The sequence below is a fragment of the Equus quagga genome, chromosome 7, assembly GCF_021613505.1.
Source record: "Equus quagga isolate Etosha38 chromosome 7, UCLA_HA_Equagga_1.0, whole genome shotgun sequence".
Classification (NCBI taxonomy): domain Eukaryota; kingdom Metazoa; phylum Chordata; class Mammalia; order Perissodactyla; family Equidae; genus Equus; species Equus quagga.
In genome coordinates this window covers 50,657,649-50,681,111 of record NC_060273.1, presented here as the reverse complement: position 1 = coordinate 50,681,111, position 23,463 = coordinate 50,657,649, and the positions used below count along the sequence as shown (strand labels likewise).

The 23,463-nt window shown below is 43.3% G+C and overlaps 1 protein-coding gene across 2 annotated transcripts in view; it reads left to right on the top strand.

Annotated features, from left to right (window-relative positions):
- Positions 1-7,282: 7,282 nt before the first annotated feature.
- The window catches only part of CREBRF (CREB3 regulatory factor), a 64,047-nt gene continuing 47,866 nt past the window's right edge, over positions 7,283-23,463 (top strand). Inside the window, exon 1 of one of the 2 annotated variants that reach the window (XM_046666765.1) lies at positions 7,283-7,404. The gene's annotated coding sequence lies outside the window, so the exon portion shown is untranslated. The remainder of the gene's footprint in view (positions 7,405-23,463) is intronic. The other variant, XM_046666764.1, reaches the window with a different exon arrangement.

Below are 23,463 nucleotides of genomic sequence, written 5' to 3'. Positions count from 1 at the left end.
GAGTTGCAGCTGCCTGAGGCATCCACGAGGAGATACCCAGTGGGCAGTCATTATATGGGTCTGGAAGTTGACAAGGAGGACCAGGCTGGAGGTGGGGATGTGGGGCACCAGCATGGAGATAACTGAAGCTGTCGGTGTGGATAAAGGGCCAGGAAGAGAGTATGTAGAGTGGGGAGAGAAGCATCTCGGCTGGAGACCCGAGCAGCAGCCCCTGCGGAGGGGTGGGCAAAGGATGAAGAGGCGCCTGTGAAGGAGATCCATGGTCAACAGTGTGGCTTGCACAGCAGTCAGCACCGCCCTCACCTCCAGCTTACTACGGATTTTTACATACGTTATCCTGTGACGTTAGTGGACAGGTAGGATTCCTATTTTACATTTGGAGACACTGAGGTCAACAAAGTTTCTGCGGCTTACCCAACTTCACCCAGAAGTCTGTCTTTCCAATACGTCAAACTCCCACTCCTTCCAAAGGTGTTGCTGCGCCTTCAGCAGACATGGCTACAGGGCCTCCAGCCTGCCCTTCCTCACTCACCCACACCCAAGCCGCCTCCCATTTCTGAGATCCTAGGGCCCTTTTACAGCTTTTTCTTTTTTGCTGTTTTCTTCTTCATTGTTATCAGCCCTGTTGCTAATACTAGCTAACACTTATGTAGCAGTTGCATAAGCAAGACATTGTTCTAAATGCTTCACGTTAACTCGTTTAATCCTCACATTTGGTAAATATTATTATTAGCCCCATTTTACACATGAAAAATTTGAGGCACAAGGCTACAGACTGCTAAGTAGATGAAATGGGATTTAAACCCAGAGGAGTCTCGTCTCAGGCTCCAGGGCTGTCGCCGAGTCTCCATGGTGTTTCCTCCTTTCTGGGGTCCCACAGCAACCTTTGCTCATTTCTGTCATCTCACCGTATGATTTACAGGTCTTTTCCCCAAGGCTGCAAAAGCCTTGCTGGGCACGATCTCTGGCTTGTTCAAGCATTTGTTCCCTACAACCTTGCATAAAGTAGGTGCTCAATAAGTGTTCATTCACTGAGAGTCCTGTGAGAGGCCAGCTTTCAAATGCACATTTTGTGGGGCCAGCCCCGTGGCTCAGCAGTTAAATGCGCACATTCTGCTTCTCCACAGCCTGGGGTTCGCCCATTCAGATCCGGGTGCGGACATGGCACCACTTGGCAAAAGTCATGCTGTGGTAGGCATCCCATATAGAAAGTAGAGGAAGATGGGCATGGATGTTAGCTCAAGGCTAGTCTTCCTCAGCAAAAAGAGGAGGATTGGCAGAGTTAGCTCAGGGCTAATCTTCCTCAAAAAAAAAAAAATGTACATTTTGTAAATTCCATTCTCTAAATACTGAGTTTACTTAAAGCAAAGGTACAGCTGTCTGACCAAGAGCTCTGAGGTCTTGGTGAGCCAGCTGCATGGGTGTGGGACCTGTGAAGTCGCGCAGGGCCCCATGCTTAAAAGGGCCCTGTACTTGGTTTAATGCTCTGCTCTTGTTGTCGTGAAATGCTTAATTTCTGAACGAGGGTCCCCGCATTTTCACTGTGCTCTTGGACCTCCAGATTAGGCGGCTGTTCCTGCACACTGGATTGTGTCCCTCTGACCGCAGCAGGTCCTGATCAGGGTATTACACAAACACCTGCACACCCCCTGAAGTCGCCTGCAAAATTAGGTGTGTGGATACTTGTGTACATTTTTCTGGGGAGCAAGTAAGTCTATGGCTTTCATCAGACCCCCAGAAAAGTTCAGAACCATTGTTAGTAATAATGACAACAGTAGCTAACCTTTTCCTAGTGCTTGTTATGTGCCGGGCCCTAAGGACTTTCCATTTGTTGCTTTACCCTTCATCAGACTGTAACTGGGTTGGGGCAGAGTAAAGAGCAGCATTGCACATTTCCCCTTTCTAATGCTCCCAACTTGTCTGTGCCCCACCTAGAGAGGAGAAAAGAAACCACCCACCCGGCCCTCCCTTCTGTGGTGTTTACGGGAGCCTAAACCTGTTGTTACTTGCTTTGTGAGGAGGAGAGAACGGCCCCCTACTTTGTCCTAATCCCACTTCAATTCCCACCACTGCTCCCAGTTTTCCCAAAGGTGACTTCCTCTTTTGCCAAGCTGGAAAGAGGCAATTGGGTAAGTGGACAAGAAGCCCCCTCATGTCAAGCATCTGGTGTAGGGGCACCAGGAAAGAGCTGTAGCCAGCTCACCGGGACTCCTGCAGCCAGAAACCTTCTGGCTGGAGCCTGAGCAATGGGGGCACGCCCAGGTTGGCAGGGAGCAGGTGCCCTCAGGGTAGGTGCTGAGTTACGGGGGCTGCGTAGCGAGGCCTCCTCCTGGCGCTGCTCCTCCTCACGGGACAGAATCGACAGTTGGCATTCAGCTTCGTTCATGTGCTCTCTGTCTCACAGTGACTGGAGTGTGAATGCAGGTGCAGAACATTGCACCCATTTAGTTTACACATCTCACTCTGGGGCTGCGCCTTGTGCAAACAGGATGAAAACTCAAAACGGGTAGGTACTATCCTTGGTTTTGCTGTAGCAAGAGGGAAATTTATGACCTCCTGGATTTGTGGGGGGAAAAACCTTGGATATACAGGACCTCCTCACTTCACCCTCAATTCTCTGAACTTTTTATTATTCTTTCTTTCCTTTAGCAACCTCTCTGGACTGTTACTTCCTGTATTTGGAAATCTCACTTCACAGTTTGACACGAGGTTGGGTCTTCTGGAGCGTGCCTCTGTCTGTATTTGGACAAACTCTTATCACGCCTACAGGTCTTGGTTCCTGCTTCTTATCAGCCTAGTCCTCCACTTTCTGTTTTTATCGTCCTACTTCTGGCCTCCCCAACAAGAATGTCTCATTGTACCTGTCCTTTGGGAGTCATTCCTACAACAAATGCTGGATTGTTCTCACCCCCTGGCTTCCTGGTTTGCTATCAGTTAGAGTTGCTAATACTAACGGTGTATGTTCAGCTCAGTGCTGACAAAAAAAACAAACCAAACCAAACCACAAAAAACCACATTAGTTGTCCTAGAAGTTTTCAGTCTTGGTGAAACAGACAAAACAATCTGGACAGGAATGCTGCTTTGGAAGATAACAGAGTCATCACACGGTCTGAGCCGCTTGCTGCCTCCTCTTGCCATGCCCGTCGCCCTTCTCTGCTGCTGCTTCTCCTAGGAAGCCTCCAGTCACTCTCCTGACTGGAGGAGGAGGCGGAGGAGCCAACACTGTGAGGTCCTGCGTTTAATCCTCAAAATCAACCTGTGAGGTAGGTTATGACAAATCAAAAAACAGATGGGTTGGTAACTTGCCCAAGTAAGTTAGCAAGAAAGTGGCCCTGAAACACAGACGTATCATGTTCAGAACAGCTGCCCCAGGGCCGCCCCTCTTAGAAACTCTATTGCTCTACCTTCAGCTTTCCATGTCAGTCTTTTTCACCAGGTTCTGAGTTCTTCTGGGGCAAGGACTGTGTCTTCACGTACACATTAGGCACTCAACAAGTGTCAGTCTCTTTATTTCTCTCCTTTCCCTTCCCCACTCATCACTAAACACAGGCTTGACTATGCTGTCTAATGATGTGCCAAGCATTCTGCATAATTCAAGGATATGTCAGAGTTTATGCCACTTGATTTAGTCAAGGAAATATCGACACACATAATATAAATAATACAAAACAATAACTATATTAAGTGCTCAGTTGGGTGGGAGAGGAAAGGAGATTAATGAGGGCAGAAATAGACACGGTAGAAATAGACTTCATACGATGTGGGATCCTGAGCCATGGAGGATGGGCAGGATTTGGATGTTAATCTGTGCATTCAGACCGCAAGCGGTTATTAAGTTCCTATCCCATGGCAGGCCTGGTTCTGGGCATGGGGAGTGAGGAATCAGGGTAAATAAGTAAATGATAGACTAGGGAAGGGCATTCGGAACTGAACTTGGTGCTTTCTGGGAGAAGTAAGAAACCAAAGCTCAGAGCTGTTACATAAAGAACACTGCATCCTATTGAGAGGTTAAGGCAATGGGAGGACCTAATCTTTCTTCTTCTCCCAAAGAATATTTTTTAGGAGAAGTGAGTGAGGGATCGCTGCCAATTGCCAACCATCAATTAGTATCTCTTTTAGATTTACCCTCAGCAATGCTCCAGTCTTCCCAGGAAGAAAATTGGGTTTTAAAAGTGTCAGAAGGACACAGCTTTTCCTGGAGATTTTCCAGCTTTGAGTTAATTAATCTCACTTCTGAAGCTGTGAGATCTTAACATATCACACAGGTCCAGAGGGATTGGGAAAGAAAACACTTGGACTCGAAAGGATAACACTCATTTAGAAGACATACACATGATCCGCAGGCAGGGCTCAGTCTGTGCTCTAATGAAGAATTATACACTGTGCAAACTCTAGGTTATAAGGAAAGTGAGGACCTGTGGCAACTGTTTTAATTTTTTCAGGAGAACTGAATGTTAAAGTTAGAAGGATCACAGAGAACATCCAGTTCTAGTCCAGATTCCTTATGGTAAAGAAATTGGAACCCAGACAGATCCAGCCCCTCACCCTGGATCTCATAGTTGGTGGTACAGCTCAAATTGGGGTCTTGGCTCCAAGAACAGTGTTCCAAATACATCAAGGTTTAAAATGTTTAATAGTTAAAGTGGGTGAAATGTCTGCATATACAAAGAATATTTCTAGAAGGACACACAGAGCGTGGGTAACTGGTTGCTTCTGAGAAGGAGAAATGAGTCGCCAGGAAACAGGGGTAGGAGGGAGATTTAATATTCACTGAATACCTTTTTATGTCTTTTGAATTTTCTACCATGTATATGTTACCTAATCAAAAAATAAATAATTTACTTTTAAGAATTCAATGGAATCCTAAGTACTGCTTTGTTTCCCCCCATTGTCTCACGTTTGGTAAAACATGTTTTTCTGACTGCGGCTATCCCAGTATGTACATGATGCTGCAGGAGCAAATTTAAGCACTTTGGAAGTGGCGATGGCAGGTGGTGACTACTCTGTGGCTAGAACAAGAAGAGCCTCCCGAACCTCAAGCCAATGCTATTCCAGAGTCCCAACTTCCTGCCAACTGTGACTGTGGCACAATCTGGCAGGAGAACACCCAGGGAAACACAAATCAATTAGCAGTCAGTGATTTCATTCACTTCAGAGCAGGATATAGTCATTCACAAACCTTGATGGAAAGGTCTGTGTTAGCCAAAACTCTGTCCTTTCCAAGACAACGAAAGATGCAAAGGCGGGAATCCAATGTAATTCATTAGTAAGCGCTGTCCACGGGCAGAGCCTCGTGCTAGGAGAAGAATCAGGCTGCTCCTTGATCCCAAGGAACTGTTGCCCAGCCGAGGCAATGAAAATGCCTGTGTCCAGAGGGCAGTGGAAGAAATAACCATCTGGTGGAGTTTTTCCAAATATAGTATTACAAGAGAAGATAGTCTGTGATGTATTCCATGGAGACTTAATGTATCAGTGTCATATGAACAAGTGAGAGGAACCCCGCTCAAACTTCCCAAGGTAGTTTTTCTATTGGAGTTTCAATTTTAAACTCCGGTTTATGTGGAAAATTAGAATATGGTATGTTAGACTAAAAAAAGAAAATAATTACAATCCTGCTACTTCCTGTGCAGTAGGGAAAATACTCATTCCTTCATTGGGTACTGAGACCCTAAGGTGTTGTGAAGGATAGAGAGATGAGATTTGCTTTTACTTTCCTCTGAGGTATCTACATATACCTACCTATTAATGTTGTGTACAAAAGCATTATTTTAGTGGCTGTTAAACTGCTAAAGTCTAGAGTTATCCTTACTTGCTATTTAGTCTACAGTAGATCTTCTAAATGATGTCCTTGAAACAACTGAATACCACCACCATTCACTAAGTGCTCGCTACATGTGAAGGACTTACCATAGTGCTCTGTGAATTTTTTCACTGAATTCTCACATCAACCCTACAGGGTACTTAAGATGAGCCTCATAGAGGTTCAATAATTTGTGCTGCTTCACACGTGGTAGAGCAAGGATTCAAATCCAGGTTGTTATTTAACCAGTATTTAATGACTGCCTCTGTGCCCGGCATGAAAGGTAGAGGCTGAACAACACTGCTAGTCCCTGCCCTCTTGAAACTTACCATCTAGAAAAGTCTTTCTGATTCCAAAGTCCGCGGTTTTGACATTGACATTATACTACTCCCCTAGATCTGTGAAAACAGGAGCCACGTTTTCAAAGGCAATTACTCCTAAGAGAAAACTGAAACCCTAAAGGAATCTGGCCAAGCAATTCTGTTCCCCAATCCTCCTTTCTCTATGCTTACTAAAATCAGATTTCTGTTCTGTGCTCAGAAGGTAAGTTCCGTGCCCTTAAGAAGTATAAAGAACAGTCTGGAAGCACAGGCTGTGATAACAGTCCTGGGTTCTCCAGTTGGGTCATTTACTAGCTGCCTGACCTTGAGCAAGTAACATAACCCGTCTGAGCCTTAGTCTCCCCGTCTGAAAAACTGGTATATTACCATTGTGGGCACTTGTAGGGATAACTAACTGAGATAAGCCCACACATAGTATACGGTCAACAATAAAGGGTCGTTGTTGCTATTAACAGGATTAGGGAGCACAAGAAAACCTCAGGCCCATGTGTTACGAAGGCTTGTTTGTCTAGGCGCTTCTAGCAGCATTGTCTGTACAGTTGTGTACCGGTCTTCTCTGTCTTAAAGGTGCGTGCAATCTGATTGATCCCAGTGTGAGGGCATACGTGCGCAATAAATATTAGTTGAATAAATGAATGAACAAACGAACGACTGAAGGCAAGGTCAGCCTCTCAGTGAATTAAGAGGTTCAGATGGAGAGGACATTCATGAAACAGAAGGTTGATACACTCCGCCTCCGAAGTTAACGCCCTCTGTCCCCGTAGCCCCCTGCAATTTTCAGTGAACGTAAACTGTAAGATGGGCATTCGGAGACGTCAGGCCTCACCGCGCAGCTGTAGATCAGATAAAGTGCTAGACGTGAAAACCTTTGTAAACGAACGTTCTCTACAAACGTGAGCGAGGCCCCGTATCACAGACGGCCCACGCCCACGCCGCAGTGGCAGGCGCCGAGCCCCCGCTCCGCCCCCTCTTCCTGGTTTTTCCCGGCAACCCGCCCCTCCGGTGTCATGTGACAGGGGTGCCCTGCCGGGCCGAGCTCCTGATTGGCCGGGATGCAGAACGCCTCGCGATTGGCCCAAGGCCGGCGGGCCCCCGCCTCCCTCCTCCTCCTCGCCGCGGCCCACGTGAGGGGGGCGAGTCACGCGATTTCCGGGAACCCGTCAGGAAGGACATAAACAAAACAAACCCGAGGCAGCATGGAGAGGGGCCGCGGCCCCTGCAGCGGAACCGGACCCAGACCCTGAGCCGCCCCCACACCCACAGGTGAGCCCCGTTGCCTGCCGCCGAGTGCCCCAGGGGCCTGGGCTGGGGAACGAGCCGGGCGGGGGGCGGAGGAGGGCCGCTGGCCTAGGAGGCAGCAGCGCCGGGGCTCTGGGCCGGGCCGGCGCGGGGCGGGGGCCGGGACCAGGGCCGAGTCTGGGGGCGCGCGGACCGCAGGCTGCCGCCTGCCGGTCACGGGGGCTCCGGTCCCCTCCCCCACCCCCGGCCCGGGACGGTTATATAAAAGCGCGGGGCGGCGGTGGAGGGGACCCACGGGCGGGCGGCAGGCTAGGCCAGGGGTGGGCAGCGCCGGGCGTCCGCCCTGCCAGGCTGGGCCCTTCACCGCTGCCTCCGAGCCCGGGGCCGTGGCTGCCGGCAACCGGCCTGTCAGAGAAGCGAGCGGGTGGGAGGGGCCGGGGAAGGGAGGGGAGGCGAGGCTGGCGGGGGAGGAGGAGAGAGAGGGGCGTGTGAGGAAGGGCCGGGGCCACGAAGGTTGGACCCGGGCTGGCAGGAGACGAGGAGGCGCGGGCTGGGGTGGGGGGGGTCCAGGCAGGGGTGTCTCGGGGGTAGCCGCTCCCCCTTCCCGTCCCCGCCCCAGCGACAGGCGAGAGGGGCCTCCCTCCCGGGATTTGTTTATATGTCTTCTCAAAGCAGCTTGAAGCGGCTCGTAGGCGGAGCCCTCGGAGCGGAGTGGCAGGCGATGCTGCCCAATGGGGCAGGCTGGCGGAGGCTGCCACGCCAATGGACGTGGGGGAGGCGGTGCCGCGGGCCCCCAATTGGTTAGGCTGTGCCGGGGGTGGGCCGGGTGGGGCGGCCATGTTAGATGGGAGGGGACCTATGGTGGTGGGTCACTGAGAGGGGAGGAGACAGGGCAAAGGGCGAGGGAGCCGGGCCGGGGGCGTTTCGGGTGTCCGAAGGCGAGTCCGATCGGACCAGGAAGTAGCACAGGGGAGCCTGACCCCGACCCAGCGCTCTCCCCACCCGAGCAGAGGAGGCAGGGAAGTACCGAGGGCAGTCTAGCCGCCCCTGGGGGTGGTTCCTGGGACTAGATGAAGCTCAGTCTCTGGATTCTCCCTCTTTCTCGGCCCTACGCTTCCTGACAAACCCAGCCGCCAAACCCTGTAATTGCCCTCCTTTAACCCGAGAAAGCAAACCTTTCTGCTGTTTCTGAGCGGGCTTGAGCCTTAAGACTACCTTAAGAAGGTACTTGGATAACTAGCGGTCTGAATTTCTGCACCAGGCCTCAGATAGAGGCAGGCAGTGAGGAGGAAGTTCTGCTTTTCTGGATTTTGCACGGAGAAAACCAAGACTAGAAAAGCCGAGAAAGTTAAGGGCTGGGCGGGGTTTCCATGTTTTCATCAGAATACCTTCTAAAGATCAGGCCTCTGTGCTTGCCCTAATCTTAGTAGTGATTTGCCCCTACTGCTCGTGTAAACTGGTAGCGAACGTAAATCAACTTGAGAAAACTGAGCCTTGAGAAAATTATTTAAGTTTGAAGGTTCTTTAGGATTTTGTCTTGCGAATACCCTGCAGGTGAGAGATAGGATCAAGATCTGACTTATTTCTTTTAAAAAAAGCAGAACATAAGACCTCTGTGTAAATCTTATGAGCTGTGATAAACTGTCACTTGATTGTACTTCTAAATTTTTTTTTCTCGTTTTCTTTTAACCCAAAATAGCTAGGAGAAACACCAAAGATGAGGGTGGACGTGGGTGAATAGAAAATCACTTGTTTTACTTTGTTTTGTGATTATTTTGGCATCATGTTAGCCTTATTAAATGCTTAGTTTAGCTTTATGTTAACATCCGATTACAACCTGTGATTGCGTTGATATTGTCAAGGGTATCAGGCTTTTGATGCATCTTTGGTTAAGCACTTAGGGTAGGAACACGCCTTAGCTGTAGCATGCAGAGGCTATTCAAGTTGACTATATTTATTTAGAAATTTGCGTTATCTCCTATTTTGTTAACTAGGGAAAAATAATAATTGGTAAATAAATGATTTGTCGATTTCTTTATTAATTTGACGTGATATGATTGACTGACAGTTCTGTTAAGAATGATATGTAAAAACATAGTCCCTGATAATTTGATAGACTTCAGTTCTTAAATACAACTTTTGCAGCAAATGAAAATAATAGCTCATTTTTCCTCTTATTCTGGGAATGGCAAATAGATCCAACAGGACTTATTTGAGTGAAATTCTTTTATATGACTGATACGGCAGCTTTGGAATTTTTAGGCTAGTAAGCGTAGAAGAGGCTGAATAGATCCAGAAGAAGAGACTTTGGATGCTCCACTTAACATCCCATTCTCTATCTGTTATGGCAGGTGAAGACAAACTTTTACAAAGACTGTGTCCTATTTAGTTTACTAGTTCATGGTGTGTGGGTTCTTGGATGCCAGTGTTAAAGAGTAAGGGAATAACTAGTATGGTTCCTGGTGCTGGTGAACTAAATACAAGTGACAGTAAAAGTACAATGAGCTTGTATGTTGATTCTATTAACGTAGCACAATTTTGAAAAGATTAAGAGAACTGAATTCACCTTTTGCCTTTAAAGTTTAGTTTTTAGTCAAGATTGACAATTATATGACTTTGAATGAATCAGCAGAGGTTTGTTTCTATGTGGGTTTGTAGTTGGATATTTGTGGTAAGAATTCTCTTTCACCGTATGCAGTAGTTCATCTTGCAGGGCAGATAAACTCTTAGGCTAGACATAAATTTGTCAGATCATTGGTTCTGATGATTCTGTGATAGAGGTCAACAGACTTATTCTGTACAGGGTCAAGTAGTAAGTAGACTTGTCGGTCGTATAGTCTCTGTCACAACTACTCAGCTCTAGAAATTGTAGCATGAAAACAGCCATACTCAGTATGTTTGGGCTATATTCCAATAAAACTTTATATATAAGAACAGGCTATGGTCGAAGGCTGTAGTTTGTCAGCCCTGTTCCAGGACATCAGTCATTGGGTTTTAAGTACTTAGATGTTAAGATATTGCAGAATATACACACATTTCCTTAAGGTAATATTTGAGCACTTGCAGAATGTACATATCTCTTGCCTTGAAGAGTTTTTAGAGTAAGAGCACATGGCAACGTTGTATTCTAGATTTTTATTTCATTTACAAATAGCTGTTCTCCTGAAAAACTGTTTAAAGCAAATGTTAGAATATTAAGTCCTGTTTATTTTAGAGATGCGTTCTGATTGAAAAGACTTTGGCTTTAAGATATGATACTTAAGAACCTTAATATATTCAAACTTATGGTCCTGTTTAGGTTTAAAAGTGCTTTTAGCATATCTTTCCTAATCAAACTGTGTACATCTGTTTCGAGAGATGTTAGTCAAGTGATTAGTCAACACACATAGCTCTTAGAGACGTTTAATTTGGAAGCCCACATTGATTGTGCCATTGCCTGAAATGTTTATAGAATTACCTAGATAGGGTAGGATATTTTTTCAAACAAGACTCAAAAGATAGCAGGTCGCCGCCCCTCCCTGTCCTCAGAAAATGTCAAGTGGTGCTAAGTGCCCACTGAAGCAGAGATGCTATAACCTAAAAATATTATGCAGGCAAATACTTAATTTTTTTGTGTGTTTTTATGTGGTATTTCACCAGTTTTGTTGACTTAAACTAGATTTCAAGTGCAAGCATGAAAGTTTAGAAAGGAGAATATATTGACCTCTTAAAACTGGAAGGCGTCACGGGGCTGGTGATCTTGTTTCTGGTTCTGGTTAACCTACTGTTTGGCTGGGTGAGCATGGGCATTTCAGTTTATTAATTTGTACTAGTAGGGATTAATGATGTTTTCTACCTCATAGAGGGATATTGGGAAATTATTAGTTATTGTGTTCTCAAGCTTTTGTGCTTTGAATATGCTAATACTTCGGGCTACTTGGAACTACCTCTCAAATCTGGATTTGATTTTTTTTCTCTTAGCTTAATTGCCTCTCAGTTTATCTTTATTAGCATTTGCCCCACTCTACAGTATTTCTCTATCCATTTAGTAGTGAGCAACTTGAGGTCAGAGTGTGCCTCTTATTTCTGTATTCCCAGTGCCTCACACTGTGCCTGAATTAATCACCATCTGAGCAAGAAACGTTCATTTTAAAATTGACCCTTTCTTTTAAGAAAGTTTATAGAGAAGCTATTTCTGTGTGTGTGAGAAGCTATTTTCATGATGTCTGAAAGTCCCTTGCATTCTTTTGTTAATTTGTTTTCAGATACATTCCATTAGTTAGACTTGTTGAATATTCCTTCCAGGCACGAAAAAAGTTGTGCTTTGTCCTTTGGATTTGTCATTAGCTCTTGGCACACTTGATCTCTGGGTGTTTGGCAAATGTGAGTGGAACCTCTTATTTCTTGGAGGTTTGGGATAATTGTTCATGGGTATAGAAGGGTCTTTTTTGGGGGGGAAGCAAATGATTTTTGGTAAAATCATTCTTCCTGATGAGTCTACTTCACTCCAGTGGGAAGGGCTGTACTTGAGAGAGTTTGATGCAGGGGGCTGCCGTCATACTTTGTACAATCCTGTTCCACCGCCAGCCAAGCCGTGTGTGCCTTTTCACTAGTTCATGACCTCTCTTCCAAAATCTGTATGGGAGCTCTCCTCCCTAAACAGCTTTCTAAACTATTCTTCTCCCTACTAATTCCCAGCAACTCTGTCATCCCATCATTCTGTCCTTTTAACATCAAAACCACTTTTACATCTTCTGTTACAAAGTTATATTTTTACTCGTTTATCTTTGGGTATTGTTGGCTTTGACAGTTTCCCATGAAAGCTTCACGAGCTTGCTGATTTCTTGTCCTTCAGACTCTTGTACTCTGATTTTCTTCAGTATAATCTTCTTTCTTTGAGAGTTTAAGGTGCTCCTTTTATTTTATTGAGCAAGCCCCTTCTTTGACTGCTACATACCGTTCCTGATGCAGTTTGCCTTCTTCTCTCTTATATGATTGCCATTCACAGAGAAGTTTAAAGCATTACAAAAATAAAACGTAAGAAAAGGTCCTTGATGGTAGGGGGAGGATATAGGGATAGGGTGGATGTACTTTGGTTCAAAAGATTCGTTGACGAATCCCTTAAAGCAGCAGGGCTTCTAGCATTCTGCTAGCGTGGTATAAGATGAGGCAGACTCCGCAGTTTTTTCAACTGCTTTTTAGTAAGGGTTTTCGTCCTTACTGTTGGAGCCTCCACTGGAGTTGTGCGTAGACTAGTAGAGCAGACAGACGTTGCAGTTCAACATTATGATACTATTTAGAACAAAATGTTCTGAAAATGTGGAAGAGGGACTACTGGCTCTGCATGGGAAAGTTGGAGAAGGGTCACAGAAAGGTGGCACTTGAACTGGGTTTTGAAGGATAGTGAAGGAAGCATTCTAGTCCAGTCAGCAAGGTGTAAAATGTATACAAGATGTGTGGGGTCAGGTTGGTATGAGGAGGCTTCAACTAAGGCAGAGGCGTGGGGAGCGGGGTAGATGGAAGAGGAGGTGATTACTTTGTGAGGTTTAGGAGGAAAGAACATTTTTACTTTGCCCTTGTCCTCATTCTCCTGGGCTTGCTCTATACTGTCAGGTCTCCCATCTCTTTTCTCTGTAGCTCTGGGTTTCGTTGATCTCTTTTCCCCTAGTTTTTAGTTTTTCTTTTAGTCCCTCGTGAAAGTCTGACACACCTCCCTCCTTCTTCTCTCTTCTAATCTGCTGGTGCCAAGGTACCTTTGATTCTGACGTAGTGTGTCCCTTGCCTGTATTTCACCTCCTTGCCTCCATCCTTTCCTTTATTCCTTTTGGGTTTCTTTTCCCTTTTTTTAACTCTTGCTTTTCCTTTTCATTTGCTTTATAAATTCAAAAAAACCACAAAAATTCTTTCACCCTATTTGCTTATTTCCCCTGTGAACAGCAATATATGTCTCAGTTGATTCCGTCTTGGGAAATCTTGTAAGATCAACTTGTCTTTGATACTTGTCCAAGTACTAATTATCCATCTCTATGAATTTCCTTTTATGAAGCGTTTTCCTTTGTAGTCAGAGACGCCACTTCTCATAGGCTACAATGCAGAATAAGACTACTTATATGCTGTTTTCTACTTCTTATGTACCTTAAAATTGTTCTGTGATGAGATCCAATTCAAATCTCACCTTTTCCTGAAGCTTTCCCAGTGTTTCCCAGGTAGAGATGATAGTACTCTCTTTGTCGTTTTACAGTATTTTATAAACACTTCTTTTAAAAGTTAGCTTTATTGAGGTATAATTTACATAAACTAGAATTCACCCAACTTTTAGTTTTGACAAAGGTATGCAGTCATCTCCCACCTCTACACTCATGATGTGGAACATTTCCTCCCTTACTGCAGAAAGTTCCCTCATGCCCCTTTCACGCCTGGCTCCAATGACTGATTTGCTTTCTATCACTATAGTTTTGTCTTTTCTGGAATTTCATATAAATGCGATCATAGAATGTGTTGTCTTTTCAATCTGACTGCTTCTACTTAATGCTTTTGAGATTTCTTCATGTTGTTTCAAGTATCAATTGAGTACTTGTTATTGTGTAGATGTACCACAATTTGCCTATCCATTTACCAGTGATAGATATTTGGGTTGCTTCCAAATTTTAGGCTATGGTGAATAAAGCTACTATAAACAATCATATACAGGTCTTTTAAATATCTCTTTTAAAATTAACTACCTTTTATTTGAAGATGGAGTTGCAGATGGTTAAGAGTGAAAGTCCTGGAGTTAGCTATATTCACAGACTTTTTGCTAGCTCTGTGGCTTTGAGAGTCTCTAAGCTTAGATTCCCCGTCTGTAAAATGGGACTGGATGGAGATGGGAGCAGGCTGGAGAGCACAGGCCTGTTTACAGGGATAATTCTCACTTTAATTCAAGTAATCGTTTTGCTGGGAATATGTTCCCAGGGTTGTCACGTCTGATTTTCTTTTCCCAAGAGAATGGCATTTGATGCTAGGAATCAGAAATTTTATATGAAATTTCCTATTTAAGTGCTGGCAGTTAAAACTTAATTTTTTAAAAAACACTAATGGGTGGGCAGAACAAAACCCATACTACAGGCATTGTTTTGTGGCTGCAGTCCAGTGTGAGACCTTTGCTTTAGATCTTCAGTTAACTTGTCTTTTGTTTTAAAATGTAGGTACTCCTGGTAGAGGAAACTTGTTGGGACCCTGTTACCTTTGTTGTATGGCTTAGCGTAATAACTTGCTGGTTGTGTAAACTCCCAAGTTAAAAACTAATGAATTACTGTAAATGAATTTTATTCTTTCCTCTGATTGGAGGGATGTGAGACTACTGAGTGTCTGATGGGAGGGCGGGACTGGGTTCTGGTTACTCTGTGCTTTTCTTCTAATAGCTACTGCTTCTATTCGATGCTCTGTTTTCCTGGCAGTTCGGATAGTCTGCCTCCTTTGTTTGATTTATTTTGAACCCTGTTGAGACAAGTATAGTATAAACAGTGTGTTTGTTTATTAGAAACTGTGTAAGGTATAGTGGATATAAAGATAAATTTTCTGTGAGTCCATTCCCTCGAGTTGCCTGGAATCTGTGGTGAAGCCGGTGTGACTAGAAAAAAGAGAGAAATTGAATGTCGTCGTTTGAACAGTAAGAGCAATAAGCTCTCTAAGAAGCCCTGTCCCCTTGTAATTTATTTGCCAATTCTTTATTGTGTATACAGATGACTAGTTTGCTAGCTTTATGAATTTCTTTGTGAATCCAAAGATTCTTTTGCTGATTAAACCAGCATAATTGACATTCACCCTCATAAAGCCGGGGGCAAGGGTGTTAAATGACCTGTGTATCCTTTATTCACCCTAGTTCCAGGCAGTTGGGTTTTTGTGATAATTAAGTGTGGAATTTAGACAGTCTAGGATTCTGAGTTGAGTTTGGGTTTATACCTTCATAGCAGCAACATCTCAGGGACATCTTACACAAGGAAGGAATCTGAGAATAAAAATAACCACCATTTATTGAGTGTCTGTTTGGTGCCAGGGCTAGATACTTTAATCACAATATCCCTACAAAGTAAGAGGGGGAATTCTTGCATTTATACATAAGGGAAGGCAAGTGAGAATCTGGAGTGAAACTCCAAATATTTGGTTATAAGGCAGAATCTTTTATCTTGAATCTAGAGTTTACTTCTCATAGACCAAGCCTTTTAGGAGTATTAGAGCCAAAGGGACAGCCAGCAATGACTGCAAAACGGTATTCAAACCCTCTTTGTAGCTGTCTGCTTATAGCCTCTATGGCAGCTGTTCTGTAGTGCTGTGCCGGGGGTGCAGTAGTCCCTCATCAGCACTTTCACTTTCCGCAGTTTCACTTACCCACGGTCATCTGTGGTCCGAAAATTTTAAATGGAAAATTCCAGAAATAAACAATTCGTAAGTTTTAAATTGCGTGCACTTCTGAGTAGCATGATGAAATCTCGTGCCATCCCACTCCATCCCGCCAGGGGCTGAATCATCCCTTTGTCCAGCATATCCACGCTATATATATGCGACCAGCCACCTTGGTTATCAGATTGACTATATTGGGTTTGGTACTATCGGCAGTTTCAGGCATCCACTAGGAGTCTGATAGGCCCCACGGATAAGAGGGGGCTAGTATATAGCCCATTTCACACAGGAGGAAGGAATTTGAAGGCAATTTCAAAATTGTCTCTAGTTATTATTCAAGCTACTTTTGAAGAAGTGTCAAATCTGGAAAAGGAGGGAGGAGACAATACATTTTGAAAAAGAGCCAACATCCCTGATAACAGAGTGCCAAAGTTATTACACTATGTCCAGAGTGTCCTGTGATGGATGTTTCCCTGGAATCTTGCTGTAAAACTCCAGTGTGTTCTCACCTGCGCCACTGTATTTTTATGCTGCTGCCTTTAATTGTATTGTTCCCTTTTTACATTTGTAGATTTCTACAGAACAGCTCGGAAAACTTATGATTCTTTAAAACTCAAATCTTTAACCATCATAAAATATTTTGTTTTAATTAAAAAACGTGTGTGAGAATATATATACAATGGAATACTACTCAGACATAAAAAAAGACAAAATTGACCCATTTGCAACAACATGAATAGATCCTGAGGCTATTAGGTTAAGTGAAATAAGCCAGACAGAGAAAGGCAAACACCATATGATTTCACTCATATGTGGAAGATAAATGAATACATGGACTCAGAACAGAACAGTGGTTACCAGAGGGGACGGGGGTTGAGGGTGGGCACAAGGGGTAAAGAGGCACATATATGTGGTGACTGACAAATAATAGTGTACAACTGAAATTTCACAGTGTTATAAACTATTATGACCTCAATAAAATTTTTAAAAATGTGTGTGTGAGAGAGGGAGAGAGAGAAAGACAACAGTATAACATGTATCAATCCCAGTGCCTGGATTCAGTGGGTTTAAATAATTTTTAATCTCACTCCTTCCTCTACCCTCTCCTCCCTAGACAAGAATTATCCTAGGTCTTTAAAATTGGCTGAAATTCAAACAGTACTCTTCCTGGAAATTTTTTCAAAAATTCAGGAGTACAATTTTAAATATTTTTACTGTATTATATAACAGTGATTCAAGACTCAAATTAACAAGCTACTACAAGATACTTTGGAGCACATAAAAGATGCTTGATAAATATTTATTGAATGACTGACTTCTTTGTACTGTCCTCTTTGTACGTGAAGAATGTTGCACCTCTGACTCCTTATCCAGAAGGAACTGTGGTCTCAGGGGATTTCCATTGATTGTCATTTAACTCTTGTCTGGATGCCAAGAACAAGGCATTACTTTTGGCACTGTAGTGAAATAGACATGAGAGAGAATAATCATTCCCAAAGATTTTACAATCTGGTTAGTGGAGGAAAGGAGTTGGGGAGGAGGAAGAAGAAAAATATTGTGAGCAAAGGCATGAAAGGGCTGGAGTCTCACTATTGGAGATCCTTAGTGGAGTGAAGTGGGACTGTAATTACGTACCTCAAGGATTTGGGGGAAGTTGTAAGATCAAGCTAATATTAGTGTTATATTTATAGAAGAGTAGTGGAAGATGGGGTTGGAAAGGTAGTTTGATTGTGTCTGAGTATTTTGAACATTATCCAAGAGATGTTTCAAAGTTGCTGAAAACATACGAGCACAGAATAATTTTATAATGGGACATAAGAACTGGAGAGAGGGGTGGGAGATGGAAAGATCTGTAGGGCAAATATTGGAATGGTAAGTATAAAATGATGAGGCCAAGTAAAGGTTGAGAAGGTGGGAAGGGCAAAGTCATACACATGCATTTGTGCTCGATACAAGGTAAGTTGTCAGTATATCTTTGTTAGAATTGGCATGATTTAACAAAGCAAGTGAGGAGGAAGAAAAGAGTCAAGGCTGAGATGCGTGTTCCATGCCTGGATGTCTGAGAGTGATGGTACTATTGACAGAATAGGAATATTTGGATAGGAACGTGGCACGTTGTGTCTGAGGTCATGGGATGTGAGTGAACATGGAAATCCTGGATCTCAGATGGTAGGGCTCGTGCACTTGTGTGTTTGGGCTGAAGATGTAGATTTTGGAGTCCTCTAGAGATGATCTTTAAGGCACTGAGAATAGAAGTGGTCTCTCTGATGATAGGTTTGCACAGAGGCATCCATTTACAGAATGACCTTGGACAAATGTCTTATTCTTTTGGGGGGGGTGGAGATTAACCCTGAGCTAACATCCGTGCCCATCTTCCTCTGTTTTATATGTGGTATGCCTGCCACACCATGGCTTGATAAGTGGTGCTAGGTCCACACCCGGGATCCAAACCAGTGAACCCCGGGCCGCCAAAGTGGAATGTGTGAACTTAACTGCTGTGCCACCAGGCTGGCCCCCAAATCTCTCTTGTTCTTGCTGAACTTTTCTTAATGTAAAAACTGTTGGACAGAGGGTAGAGGATGGTAATGATGCTGACACTTATCCAAGTTGTTTCATCAAATGACAGGGTGTAGCAATGTGCTTTGTAATCTGTAAAGAGCTACACAAATATGAACTCTTGAGTATTTTGTTGCCAGTGGTAACCAGGGATGGCTGGGGTTAGAAATGTGTTCTTTGGTTCTGTCCAAAACTGTCCCATGCTCTTATTCTTGTGCTCTGAATACTTGGCAGGTATCAAGGCTGCAGAAAGCCCCTAATATCTTGTAGTTGATAGTTCTGAGAAATAAAAAATAGCTCCTCCCATTCAACTCACATTGATCCAAAACCTGCTTTAGTGGTCTTTCTTTTTGGTTCCCTAAGGGTTTTAACTAAGCTCCCATATGTTGTCTCTGTAGCTCAAAGATTAAACTTGGGCTGAAGGCTTTGGAAAGAAATTGAATAAAATTCTGAGAGGACTTGTGTCTTCCTCCAAGACTTCATTCTAAGGAGAGATCACTTTTTGAGATTTAGTATCTTTTCTTAGCTCCTCAGGATTCTCAGTAAAATGTAGTTTAATTACTTTGCTTAATTAAATTTTTGTGGCAAATCTCCTTCAACTCCATATTTTTTAAACTCTCTGAGTGTGAGAATAAAAGGAGACTATTGAATTGACCCAGGGATAACAAGTTCACAAGGTGGTGTGGCAGAAAGAGCACATCTGCTTATAAGGTGGTGATAAGTCCTATTTGGCTAGGAAAATGATCTTTTCTCACCCAGTCTAAGGGAAAAGTCCTGTCTTCTCCCTCCTTACTCTCCTCTACCCCCTCTCTTCCCCACTTAGAGACCAGCAGCCTCAGGATTTGGAAAATCAATAATGGGAGTCTTTTGCTAATAATTGCTGACATCAGCTGTAACCTTCTGGTTTGAAGTTTACTTGCCTGTTTTCTAAATTTTGGAGTCTAGAGAGCTGCTATTGAAGGGTAGAGAATAGCGATTTGCCTGCAGTTGTTTTCAAAAGATTTCTATTACATGATAACGGGAGCAGGTGGCCCCCACCTTTCCTCCAGTGTGTTCTTTGCATAGGCGGCTTCTGTTTCCTCAATAGTTTGGAGATTTGGGGATACCTGATTTCTGCTGCACCGTGAAACGGGTTGATTTAGTAAGCATCTGAAAACCTGTTTTGTTCAATGCTTGCTTAGTAGTTTTCAAAAGGAAAAGAATTACTGAGTAGGACTTATGAAGTATAGCAGGATGGGTGGAATGTGTAGCGATGGGTCCTGGTCTGCTATGGAGCTTGGGCAAACTGATAAACTAAAATAAGGGAGTCCCATGGGATATGCCCATTGTATAAACTGTTAAATTACCAAGTCAGTGGTCCTTCCTCCCCCCCTCCTCTCCCTCCTCTCCCTTCCCACTCTTCCCTTTCTTTCATCTTTGCTTGGAGATTAAACCTCAGGAGAAATGATTTGTTTAAATTAGGGGTCAGGACAGTAACCACATCTTACAGTTGTGGGTCTGGTACAGTTTAAAGACAACAAAGAGAGAACCCAAGAACTCTGCCCACATGAAAGAAATGATGAGCACGAACCAGCAAAGATTAGGAAAGATCAAAATAAACCATGGTATATCAATTATATAACAGTATAAATGTGTCAGCATTTCTTATGTCAAAAAAAAATTTAAATATTTTTCGTTGTGGTAAATTAAACAAATTTTGCCATTTAAACCATTTTCAATTGTACAATTCAATGGCATTAAATACATTGACAATCTTGTGTAACTATCACACTATTTCTACAACATTTTTATCAACCCAAACAGAAATTCTACCCATGAAACAAAGCTCCTAGCCTCTGGTAATCTCTGTTCTACTCTCTGTCTCTATGAATTTGCCTATTCTGGTAGCTCATGTAAGTGGAATCGTATGATATTTGTCCTTTTCTGTCTGGTTTGTTTCACTTAGCACAATACTTTGAGGGTTCATCCATGATAGAGCATGTGTCAGAATTTCATTCCTTTTTATGGCTGAATGATGTTTCATTGTATGTGGGTACTACATTTTGTTTATCCATTCATCTGTTGATGGCCAGTTGGGTTGTTTTCACCTTTTGGCTATTGTGAATAATGCTGCTGTGAACGTGGGTGTACGTTTATCTGTTTGAGTCCCTGCTTTCAGTTCTTTAGGGTATACAACCAGAAGTGGAATTGCTGGGTCATATGGTAATTCTGTATTTTAACTTTTTGAGGAACTGCTAAACTGTTTCCCAGCTGTATGATTTTACGTTCTAGCTAGCAGTACACAAGGGTTCCAATTTTTCCATATTCTCACCAATACTTGTTATTTTCCGTTTTTTGGATAATAGTCATCCTAATGGGTGTGTCAAAGAGTTTTTAACATTTACTCTAGTGAATGTTGGATGATTCAGAAGCACTGCTTATCATTGTGAGGAACCAGTTCCCTCAAGTTACAGAAAGGGAGCAGTGGCCTAAGCCAGTGCCATATAAAAGGAGAGCTGCAGGGATTCTGGCCATCGTATCCAGGATCTGCTCATTCAGAAGACATTTTCATTTATAAAGAGGTTTAGTTTTCTTGATGTCAACCTTTTTTTATATGTGGGCTCTCAGGGATCAACTGAAACCCTCAGCTTCAGAAGGGAAATGATGTAGGAGCTCTTGGATATGTGTGAACTGCTCGGCCCCACCAGGCAGCTCTTGGGTTTGGCTTTTAAATTTTGGATTAGGGGCCGGCCCGGTGGCGCAGCAGTTAAGTATGCATGTTCCACTTCGGCAGCCTAGGGTTCACTGGTTTGGATCCAGGGTGTGGACATGGACTGCTTGGCAAGCCATGCTGTGGTAGTCATCCCACATACAAAGTAGAGGAAGATGGGCACGGATGTTAGCTCAGGGCCAGTCCTCCTCAGCTCAGGGTTAATCTTCCTCAAAAAAAAAAAATAAAGTTTGGATTAGTAGTTTGAACAGTCCCAAGGATGAGCTTTCGTAAGAAGTCCTTTGACCTTACCTATTGTTTTACTTTACTTTTTGCCTTGCCTAACACACGTAGTAAGCATCAACATATTTTCAAATGGAGAACCGAAAAAAACGTAGGATAGGACATAGAGTGGAACATAGGGTGGAAAGGGCCATGAAAGAGCTTTGAAGCTGCAGCTGTCTTCAAGTGGTACCATTGCTGCTCATAAACCTATCATTTGCCCCATCTCATCGCTTCATGGAGTTAGTTCTCTGTTACCAGAGTATCTTCCTGTGCCTAAGAGCTGTTGTTGAATAGTTTTGAATGAGGCCAGGTACAGAAAATCTATTGGTAAATATTATTTCTGATGGACCTACAGTCCTCTCTCCATTGAAGGACTCACAAAACTGTACTGCGAACTGGTGAGCCAGAGCTGTGAATACAAGGAAGTAGTAATTAGGGGAATTAATTTAGCCTTTCACCTAGTGTTTTGGGTTTTTTTTTTTTTTGGAAGAAACACTAGTCTTAAGGTCGGCCTGAGGACAGGGTAGAGGATTTTATGATCAAATAAGTTTGAGAAATTATATCTGCTCTGCTTACCTATTAATGCTTTATAACATGCATTAGCACCTAGCACTTTAAAGTTTCCAAGAAGTCCTGCATAGAGGCACTATAACAATTTTGTTGGACGTGGTGTTTTCCAAACCTCACAACCCTGTTGTTGAGTAACCATCTAACATACCTTGGAACAGATATTCCTTAGGTTACACATTGGGAAATTAGACCATTGCCTTCTATGTACTTTAATATCAAAGCTTTGAGTAAAATATGGATATTCTTTAGCCCAAAGAAGTGTGCGGGCATCTTGAAAAGCAAGTTGGTACATCTTCCTACTCAGTGTTATTCAGGTGTCTAAGCATTACTGTACCCTTTGTGTGTGGCTCCCTGGTATAGGATATAGTTATGGAGCAATGTATCATGTTGGAAGAGTCTATGTAATGGTAATTGCTGTAGAAGCCTATATAATTTTTTTTCTTCCACTTTTGGGTGAGGAATTTTGTTCTTTATGCTTGTGTCACAATAAATGTTTGGAACGGTACCAAGTATTTTTGGAAAATGGTTGGAAAACGTTGGGGATGAGGATAATTTGTTGTGAACTCGAGTCATTAGTTTTAGAGAATGGAAAGTGTTTACCCCTGAAAAGAGGTCCTACTGCTTGGAGTAGAATTGGCCCCTTCCCCCTCCTGTTTGCTGCTACCTGAGAGAGCAGGAGAAGCAACTAAGGACCTTCAACTGTCCCAAGTGAACTAATTCAACCCTTTACATAGCGGATACCCTCACTTTGGGAATTGGTGTCTTTAAAGCATTTAGCCTTGCTGCCAACAGCTGTCACAGATGTTGAGTTTCTGAGCTGGACTAGCTATGGGACAAAAGAAAGGATTGGCAAATTATACCTATTGATAATAATCACCTTTCAGATATATTTTAGTACTATATCCTAATTTAATATCTCATTCAATTCTGATAACATCCCTATTACATAGTTAAGGGAGAATAATTGTAATTCCTCAGACTAGGAGGTAAGGCAAAAATTTAAGTAACTTGCTCTAATTTAGGCTGTTTAGTTTTTCAGGTTTTCTTTTTAGATTTTATTTTTCCCTTTTCTCCCCAAAGCCCCCTGGTACATAGGTATGTAGTTGTGTATTTTTATTTGTGGGTCCTTCTAGTTGTGGCATGTGGGATGCCGCCTCAGCATGGCCTGACGAGCGGTGCCATGCCTGTGCCCCGGGTCTGAACTGGCGAAACCCTGGGCCGGGCTGCAGAAGCAGAGCGTGCAAACTTAACCACTTGGCCACGGGGCCAGCCCCAAGGCTGTTAGGTTTAATTATGGGATCAACTGGAATCCAGGTCTCCTGTCTCCCAAACAAGTGCTCTTTTTGCTAACTGCATTGACTGAAGTTTGTTTTGAGGCCAAGAGTGTAAATAAGATTTTAAATAAATACTTATATTTGTATGGAAGTTTTATGGCATATAAAACTCAGTAGCCAGGAGGAGAGAGTAGTATTGTTTTCTTTCTAGAGGTAAGAAAAACGAGGCTTAGGAAGACTGCCCTACCCAGTGTTAGACAGTTTGCAAGTGAGAGCTGCAACTGAACTTAGCCCTTTTTTGTCCAGTGTTTCCTGATCAACCATGCTGTTGGAAGATGCTGTCTTTAGTAG